The 8,873-nt window shown below is 40.2% G+C and overlaps 1 long non-coding RNA gene across 1 annotated transcript; it reads right to left on the reverse strand.

Moving 5' to 3' along the window:
* Nucleotides 1-224: 224 nt before the first annotated feature.
* Nucleotides 225-4,164, reverse strand: LOC127913422 (uncharacterized). Its single transcript, XR_008085534.1, has 3 exons — nucleotides 3,804-4,164; nucleotides 703-843; nucleotides 225-601 (listed from the first exon to the last, which is right to left on the reverse strand). It is a non-coding gene; the product is annotated as an uncharacterized LOC127913422 (long non-coding RNA).
* Nucleotides 4,165-8,873: the final 4,709 nt, after the last annotated feature.

Consider the following 8,873-nt stretch of genomic DNA (forward strand, 5'->3'; position numbering starts at 1 on the left):
CAATGGTGGCCCTCTTGAAGCATGTGGGAACAGCAGACTGGTATAGGGATTGACTTCAATAATCACCTAATCATGATCTTCAGTTGAGAATGCAATTTGATTAATCATCTGTTTGCTAGGGATGTAGAAAAAGTGTGAAACCAATCAGGCCCTCGAGGACTGGAGTTGCCCACCCCTGCAGTAAGGTCTACAGCTGTTTTATTCGGCGCATGTGACTAATAAAATTTGATTTGACAATGATAAAACTACAATGTGACTCTTCTTGAGCTACAGCCCCACATTTGGTTGGTCCGGACAGGACCAAGTAACAATCTGATTCAAAAGTTAGGAAATCAAATTACAGCAGTTGAAGGACAATTTCAGTATTTAGGACAATAATCTGTATTCATCATATAAATGCCATGTTTTTTTATATTCATCATTAGGTTGAGTAACTTACCTGAAGCAGCGTTCATCTTCCTGAACATCTTCAGGAAATTTGGTGCAAGTTGGTCACACAAACCAAGGGAAAAACAAAAACAAAAAACAAAAACAAACACCGCTTTTCCCCCCACTTCTTTGTTAGTTGCACTGGACGTGAGTCGGTTTCTCCACACTGCAGCTTTAGATGAAAATTGGGGTTTATTTGGTTCATTTAGAAGTTTCTTTCTATGCTTTCTAGTATTCATGAAGGACTCTGGCAACAGTAGAACATTAACTTACAATGAACTATCCCTTTGAGCTGCAGTTGGCAGCTGCAGTTGGCATTCCCCTCCAGTTCATGGTCTTTGAAAGGTCATGTGTGCCATGATCCTCCACACACTCTTTCACATCACAGCCACCTTTCAATCCCAAATAGGCAATCTGTAACCACAGAAAAGTGGCCATAACATATGGATTTCACCTCATTTTAATAGCCTATTGGCTGCTGAAAAAAAAGAGTATGTTTTTTTATCCAATATCAAAAACACTATTAGTTTTGAATAACTAAGACTCCATACAGATCTGGATATTGGTTATGTCTCAGATAATACCACTTAACTTTTAAAGCATAATTATAATGGCTGACTAGGTCAGGAGATGGAAATGCAAAAAGTAACCAACACTTTCTTGCTTTTTGGTGGGAAGAGATAATGTTGCTAAACCTTATAGATTTATACAAAAATAAATGTAAAAAAGCATCTCCAACCAAGGCTAAAACAAGCAACACTGGGGACACTTCAATCGCCTGTGAGGCATGAAAATATTCAAAAAGTAGCTTGAGATATTTCTTTTAATCATAAACAGTGCAGAACGTTATATTTTCAAGTAAGAATATCTATTAATATTGAATAATACAAAATATTTTCATTTAATTGATTGTCATGGTTGAGTGATTATATGATCTCTGTACCAGCACTAAACAGTTAACAAGACGTGTTGGGCCTCGATTCAAGCTAAAAGCAACATTTTAACAGTAATTAAACATTCTTATACTGTATATTTGGTTGTGTTTATGAAGGTATAGGTAACATTGAAATATAAATATCATTGAAGTTACTGTGGGGCTGTATGTTGGGTAATGGAGAGGAGCAGGTCTTACTGTCAGGAAGGTCAACAGGGGAATGGCATACAAGTGACATGCCGTACTAAAACAGTTGTTCGTGATACTACGATTTTTAACAACAAAAAAGTAGAGGGAAACTTTACCTTAAATGGCAAGTGGCAGACACTCTTCCCGCCTTCTCGTCTACACAGTAACTTCAGCTACATGCAAATGTTTGCCAAGCTAACGCATTATTTAGCTAGGTAAGTTAACACTATCCAAGCACACATTTACATAGCACTGTTAAGACAGCTACAAACATAAAACGTTTATTAAATTGCGCTAGCTAACTACAGACCTCGCCTTTTAATAGCTAGCGTCCTCAGTAGTGGACCCTTGACAGCTAAGTTAACTCACACAGCCTAATAGAAAAATGAGAACTAGATAGTGAGTAGCTAGCTACTAGCTAGTACACATGCTCATTTTACTTGGGCAGCTAATGTGAAGTTCTGTGTTATGCACTATAGCCCGTTACCATATCATATGTGATTGAATATTATTTGCTGTTGGCTTGTGTGTGCTGTATGTACACAATGCTGTATGTGTTATGCAACATAGCTGACTTGAGACATTGTTGACATTTTCAGGGCCATGGGCCTTTCTCTTGATGGACAAATACAGAATAACATGAAAACAGGAACTGTGCAATGAGTTGCGGGGGACACATACAGAACGTAGTGTAGAGAACAAATGGTCTTTTGTTAGATAACTGGAGCCAGGTGTGTGATAACTCTATCGAGAGTATGAGCGCATAGATATTCTACACAGCTACAACGCCTGACCTCTGAAGCGCCTAGGGGCTGGGACCAGTTTGTGCGCCAACAATCAACGATAGGCTGAGTGAGTTTAAACCACGCCCAGTCTCTACTCTGTGATAGGCCAGCTTGGAAGCAGGAACTGCTTCTGTCAGAGTATTAAAGAAGATACCGTTAGTGTGTTGGCTAGTTCTCTGTTCTACCCTGCATGGTGTTACAGCGAACCCGTATATACGACAATTGCATTTACCACTTATTGCTTAGCTAATAAAAAGTACATAGTATACAATCGGTGACTCAGTATCATACTTTTTCTGATACCAGATTCGAATTGACGCAACCCTGAACACTAAAGACGTTAACTTTGATAGCTAGCTAGCAATCACAAAGGACAAGCTCCTCGATTTAGCTCACAAATGTTAGTGGACAGAAAACCATGTTGGTTTTCAGCACTTGCTATAAGTCCGATATACATCTTGCTAGCTTTTAAGGCTGCCTGACAAGCTAGCTAGCTAATTGCCAGAAATTCCTAGCTAGCTAACCTAGCCAGGTTACCTTGCCTACACTACATTTTTCATGGTCCAGTTGCAGTTTCATAAAGAAAATATATTTTTGACAGCTAGCTACCTAAGCTATTTAAAATGTCAGGTAGGGAAAAATAGGTCACTTACAGATTTCATGAAGTTAGCTAGCTAGCTATTGAATGTAACCAATCTAACATGTTATAGTCGCATGTAGCTAGCTAGCAATGCTGCAAATTGGTAACTGATCCCTGGGGTCTCCACTCAAAATAGCAGGGATCTTGCAGTTTAATTGGTTGTTCATATCATATGACTAGGGGTTGGCGCCAAGAGTTGGAGGTATTCACTTTGAATAATCTAACAGACTAAAACATTTGGTACACTCCAAAAAAAGAATATTTTTAAATATTGAAAGTTTTTTGCTTTAAAGATAGTTAAACCCTATTTTATGTTTTAAAAATGTATATTAAAGCCATGCTTAAGGTTATGAATGGAACCTGTATGGCTATATAAAGAACTCTTTCCTTAGGTTCTAAAGAACCATTAAATAGGTTAGACTTTGTATAGCAGCAAAAAGGGGGGTTAATTGCAATCCATTGTCAGTCAAGTACGTTTATTATCAAATGCAAGTGTAACGGCTTCGACAAAGAACACAAGTGCTGTTCTCTTTCACGGTTTATTCTGCAAATACATACAAAACACTGTGTAAACTTCATTACAACTACAAACCCACCAAGCAATCTCCATAAAAGTTTAACAACTCTGGCTGCAACTCTAATACTTTTTGAAAAGTGAAATGTCTATTTATAACATACATTTGATACATTATTGCATTTATAACATGGCTACAGAGCGCTCAACTTATAATGACTCTCGTCTGACAGCCACAACAAATCACCACAGCACACGGGCTAACCATGTACAGTAACATATCATTATTACATATAATTTGGGAGCACGTACCTGCGAATACATACACAACACTGTGTGAACTTCAGCACAACTGTAAACCCACCATGCAGTCTGAGTGCCGTGAAACATAAAATAAAAATACACTTACACTTCACGAGGTGACTAGCCTCATTAGCAAAGTACAAGGCGAACGTTAGCTATCCTTCAGCATAACGCAACGTGAAAATGTTGTAAATGTCCATAAAATTATAAATACAAGACACAACTCTGTAACACTATCACATAACGTGTCAACATCGATAATGCTGATCAAACAATACGGGTTACAGCCTAACATGCATTAGATCTCATTTTAAAAGTGAAAACACTGGGTGCAGCATGGATCACGATACATACCTCCATCAAAGTTTAACAATTCTTTGGCTGAATACCGCGTGATCATGCGCACACATATAGATACACACGGTGATGCAGTTACTCAACCAATACAGCAGGTGGCTCCACAACTACTGCTAAATTATGACAAAACTCTACAACTAGGATGTCTATTTCAACCCTGTTACACAAGGACGATAGTACCTTACAAGGAAATTCTTTCTTGCATGTAGGCCAACAACAGCAAGTACAAAATACAATAGCAAGTACAAAATTGGTAGGCCGTTATTGTAAATAAGAATGTGTTCTTAACTGACGTGCCTAGTTAAATAAAGATGAAATAATACACAATCTAAAAGGTGAAAAACAATGGAAGAAAGGGTACAGAGAATGTGCAAACAGGCAGTTAAAATACATTTAGTATAACATTTAGTATGAAATTGATATGTACATATGAGAGGGATAAATTGTCTAGTGCATATTTAATAAAAAAACAATATGAAATGTATGTTATTATATCTCAAGCCGTTTGCATACCGTCCCAACAGGTCCACAGATGACGCAATCGTCATCGCACTGCACACTGCCCTATCCCATCTGGACAAAAATAATACCTATGTAAGAATGCTGTTCACTGACTACAGCTCATCATTCAACACCATAGTACCCTCCAAGCTCATCATCAAGCTGGAGTCCCTGGGTCTGAACCCCGCCCTGTGCAACTGGGTCCTGGACTTTCTGACGCCCCCAGGTGGTGAAGGTAGGAAACAACATCACTTCACTGACCCTCAACACGGGGGCCCCACAAGTGTGTGTGCTCAGCCCTCTCCTGTACTCCCTGTTCACCCACAACTGCGTGCTCTTGCACGCCGCCAATTCAATCATCAAGTTTACAGATGACAACAGTAGTGGGCTTGATCACCAACAATGACGAGACAGTCTACAGGGGGCAGTCGGAGTGTGGTGTCAGGAAAACAAATCAAATCAAATTGTATTAGTCACATGTGCCGAATACAACAGGTAGACCTTACAGTGAAATACTTACTTACGAGCCCCTAACCAACAATGCAGTTTAAAAAAAATACAGATAAGGATAAGAGATAAAAGTAACAAGTAATTAAAGAACAGCAGTAAAAAATGACAATATATACGGGGGGTGCCGGCACAGAGTCAATATGCGAGGGCACCGGTTAGTTGAGGTAGTATGTACATGTAGGTAGAGTTATTCAAGTAACTTGGCATAGATGACAACAGAGAGTGGCAGTGGTGTGGAGAGGGGAGGGGAGGGGGAAATGCAAAAAGTCTGGGTAGCCATTTGACTAGATGGTCAGGAGTCTTATGGCTTGGGGATAGAAGTTATTTAGAAGCCTCTTGGACCTAGACTTGACGCTCCAGTACCGCTTGCCGTGCGGTAGCAGAGAGAACAGTCTATGACTAGGGTGGCTGGAGTCTTTGACAATTTTTAGGGCCTTCCTCTGACACCGCCTGGTATAGAGGTCCTAGATGGCAGGAAGCTTGGCCCCAGTGATGTACTGACCCTCTGTAGGACCTTGCGGTCAAAGGCCAAGCAGTTACCATACCAGGCAGTGATGCAACCAGTCAGGATGCTCTCGGTGGTGCAGCTGTAGTACCTTTTGAGGATCTGAGGACCAATGACAATTATTTTCAGTCTCCTGAGGGGGAATAGGTTTTGTCGTGCCCGCTTCACGACTGTCTTGGTGTGCATGGACAATGTTAGTTTGTTGGTGATGTGGCCACCAAGGAACTTGAAGCTCTCAACCTGCTCCACTGCAACTCCGTCGATGAGAATGGGGGGGGTGCTCAGTCCTCTTTTTCCTGTAGTCCTCAATCATCTCCTTTGTCTTGATCACGTTGAGGGAGAGGTTGTTGTCCTGGCACCACACGGCCAGGTCTTTGTCCTCCTCCCTACATGCTCTCTCGTTGTTGTCTGTGATCAGGCCTACCACTGTTGTGTTAACGGCAAATTTAATGATGGTGTTGGAGTCGTGCCTGGCCGTGCATTCATGAGTGAACAGGGAGTACAGGAGGGACTGAGCACACACCCATGAGAGGCCCCTGTGTTGAGGATCAGCGTGGCAGATGTGTTGTTACCTACCTTTACCACCTGAGGGCGGCCCGTCAGGAAGTCCAGGATCCAGTTGTAGAGAGAGGTGTTAAATCCCAGGGTCCTTAGCATATTGATGAGCTTTGAGGGCACTATGCTGAGCTGTAGTAATGAATAGCATTCTCACATACAGTTGAAGTCGGACGTTTACATACACTTAGGTTGGAGTCAATAAAACAAGTTTTTCAACCACTCCACAAATTTCTTGTTAAAACTTCATTCTAGGGTCCTTTTTTCTGAATTTCTGCCCGACTGACGTGCCCAAAGTAAACTACCTGTTACTCAGGCCCAGAAGCCAGGATGTGCATATAATTGGTACCATTGGATAGAAAACACTTTGAACACAGTTTGTAGAAATGTTAAAATACTGTATGAGAGTATAACACAATAGATATGGTAGGAGAAAAACCAACCAGAATTTTTTTGGAGAGAGAGCCCAAGCTCTTCCAATGGAACGTAGGGTCATATCCAAATCCAGCTCCCAGATTGCAATTCATATGGCTTCCACCAGACGTCAACAGTCTTTGTTCAAGGTTTCAGGCTTGTTTCTTCCCAAACGAGGAACAATTTAGAGTTTTAGTACTGGGAGTCAGAGTTGGAAATAAGTCTGTGCGCACGCGATGAAGAGGACTTGCACCTGCTAATTTTGCTTTCTTATTGAACATACTTCTTTCAATATTTAATATTATAGTTTAATAACATTTTAGGGTACCTGAGGATTAAATAGAAACTTATTTTGACTTGTTTTAACAAAGTTTAGCGGTAGCTTTTTGGATTCCTTTGTCTGCATGTTGAACAAGTGGATTACTCAAATCGATAGCGCCAACTAAACATACCTTTTGGGGTATAAAGAACGATTTTCTCTAACAAAACGACCATGCATGTTGAAGCATGGGACCCTTTGGATTGCAAATCAGAGGAAGATTTTCAAACAGTAAGTGAATTTGTAATCGCTATTTGTGATTTCCTAAAGCCTGTGCTTGTTGCAAAAATATTTTAATGTGGGGCGCAGTCCTCAAACAATCGCATGGCATGTTTTCGCTGTATAGCCTAATGTATATCGGACAATGCAGTTAGATGAACAAGACTTTAAGCTTTTAACAGATATAAGACACTTGAATGTACCTAAATGTTTAATATCCATAATTTCTATGATATTTTATTTGAATTGCGCGCCCTCCAATTTCACCGGAAATTGTTGGCTTAACAAACTATAGTTTTGGCAAGTCGGTTAGGACATCTACTTTGTGCATGACACAAGTAATTTTGCCAACATTGTTTACGGACAGATTATTTAACTTATAATTCACTGTATCACAATTCCAGTGGGTCAGAAGTTTACATACACTAAGTTGACTGTTTTAAACAGCTTGGAAAATTCCAGTAAAGTATGTAATGGCTTTCGAAGCTTCTTATAGGCTAATTGACATCATTTGTCAATTTGCGGTGTACCTGTGGATGTATTTCAAGGCCTACCTTCAAACTCAGTGCCTCTTTGCTTGACATCATGGGAAAATCAATAGCCAAGACCTCAGAAAACAATTGTAGACCTCCACAAGTCTGGTTAATCCTTGGGAGAAATTTTGAAACGGCTGAAGGTACCACAATCATCTGTACAAACAATAGCACACAAGAATAAATATCATGGGACCATGCAGATGTCATACCGCTCAGGAAGGAGACGCGTTATGTCTCCTAGAGATGAACGTATTTTGGTGTAAAAAGTGCAAATCAATTCAAGAACAACAGCGAAGGACCTTGTGAAGATGCTGGAGGAAAAAGGTACAAAAGTATCTATATCCACAGTAAATTGAGTCCTATACCGACATAACCTGAAAGGCCGGCTCAGCAAGGAAGAAGCCACTGCTCCAAAACTGCCATAAAAAGCCAGACTATGGTTTGCAACTGCACATGGGGACAAAGATCATACTTTTTGGAGAAATGTCCTCTGGTCTGATGAAACAAAAATAGAACTGTTTGGCCATAATGACCATCGGTATGTTTGGAGGAAAAAGGGGGATGCTTGCAAGCCGAAGAACACCATCCCAACCGTGAAGCACGGGGTGGCAGCATCATGTTGTGGGTATGCTTTGCTGCAGGAAGGACTGGTGCACTTCACAAAATAGAAGGCATCATGAGGAAATTAATATTATGTGGATATATTGAAGCAACATCATCAGTCAAGAGGTTAAAGCTTGGTTGCAAATTGGTCTTCCAAATCGACAATGACCCCAAGCATATTTCCAAAGTTGTGGCAAAATAGCTCTATAGCGGAACACCTCACTAGCTGAACACCTCGACAACATTCCGCTGAAAAAGCAACGCATGAAATTCAAAAATATATTTTAGAAATATGTAACTTTCACACATTAACAAGTCCAATACAGCAAATGAAAGATAAACATCTTGTTTATCTACCCATCATGTTCGATTTCAAAAATGCTTTGCAGCTAAAGCACAACATATGATTATGTCAGATCCCCGCCAAGTCGAAAAAACACAGCCATTTTTCCAACCAAAGATAGGAGTCACAAAAAGCAGAAATATAGATCAAATTAATCACTAACCTTTGATGATCTTCATCAGATGACACTCATAGGACATCATGTTACACAATACAT

Source organism: Oncorhynchus keta, chromosome 3 (genome assembly GCF_023373465.1).
Source record: "Oncorhynchus keta strain PuntledgeMale-10-30-2019 chromosome 3, Oket_V2, whole genome shotgun sequence".
Classification (NCBI taxonomy): domain Eukaryota; kingdom Metazoa; phylum Chordata; class Actinopteri; order Salmoniformes; family Salmonidae; genus Oncorhynchus; species Oncorhynchus keta.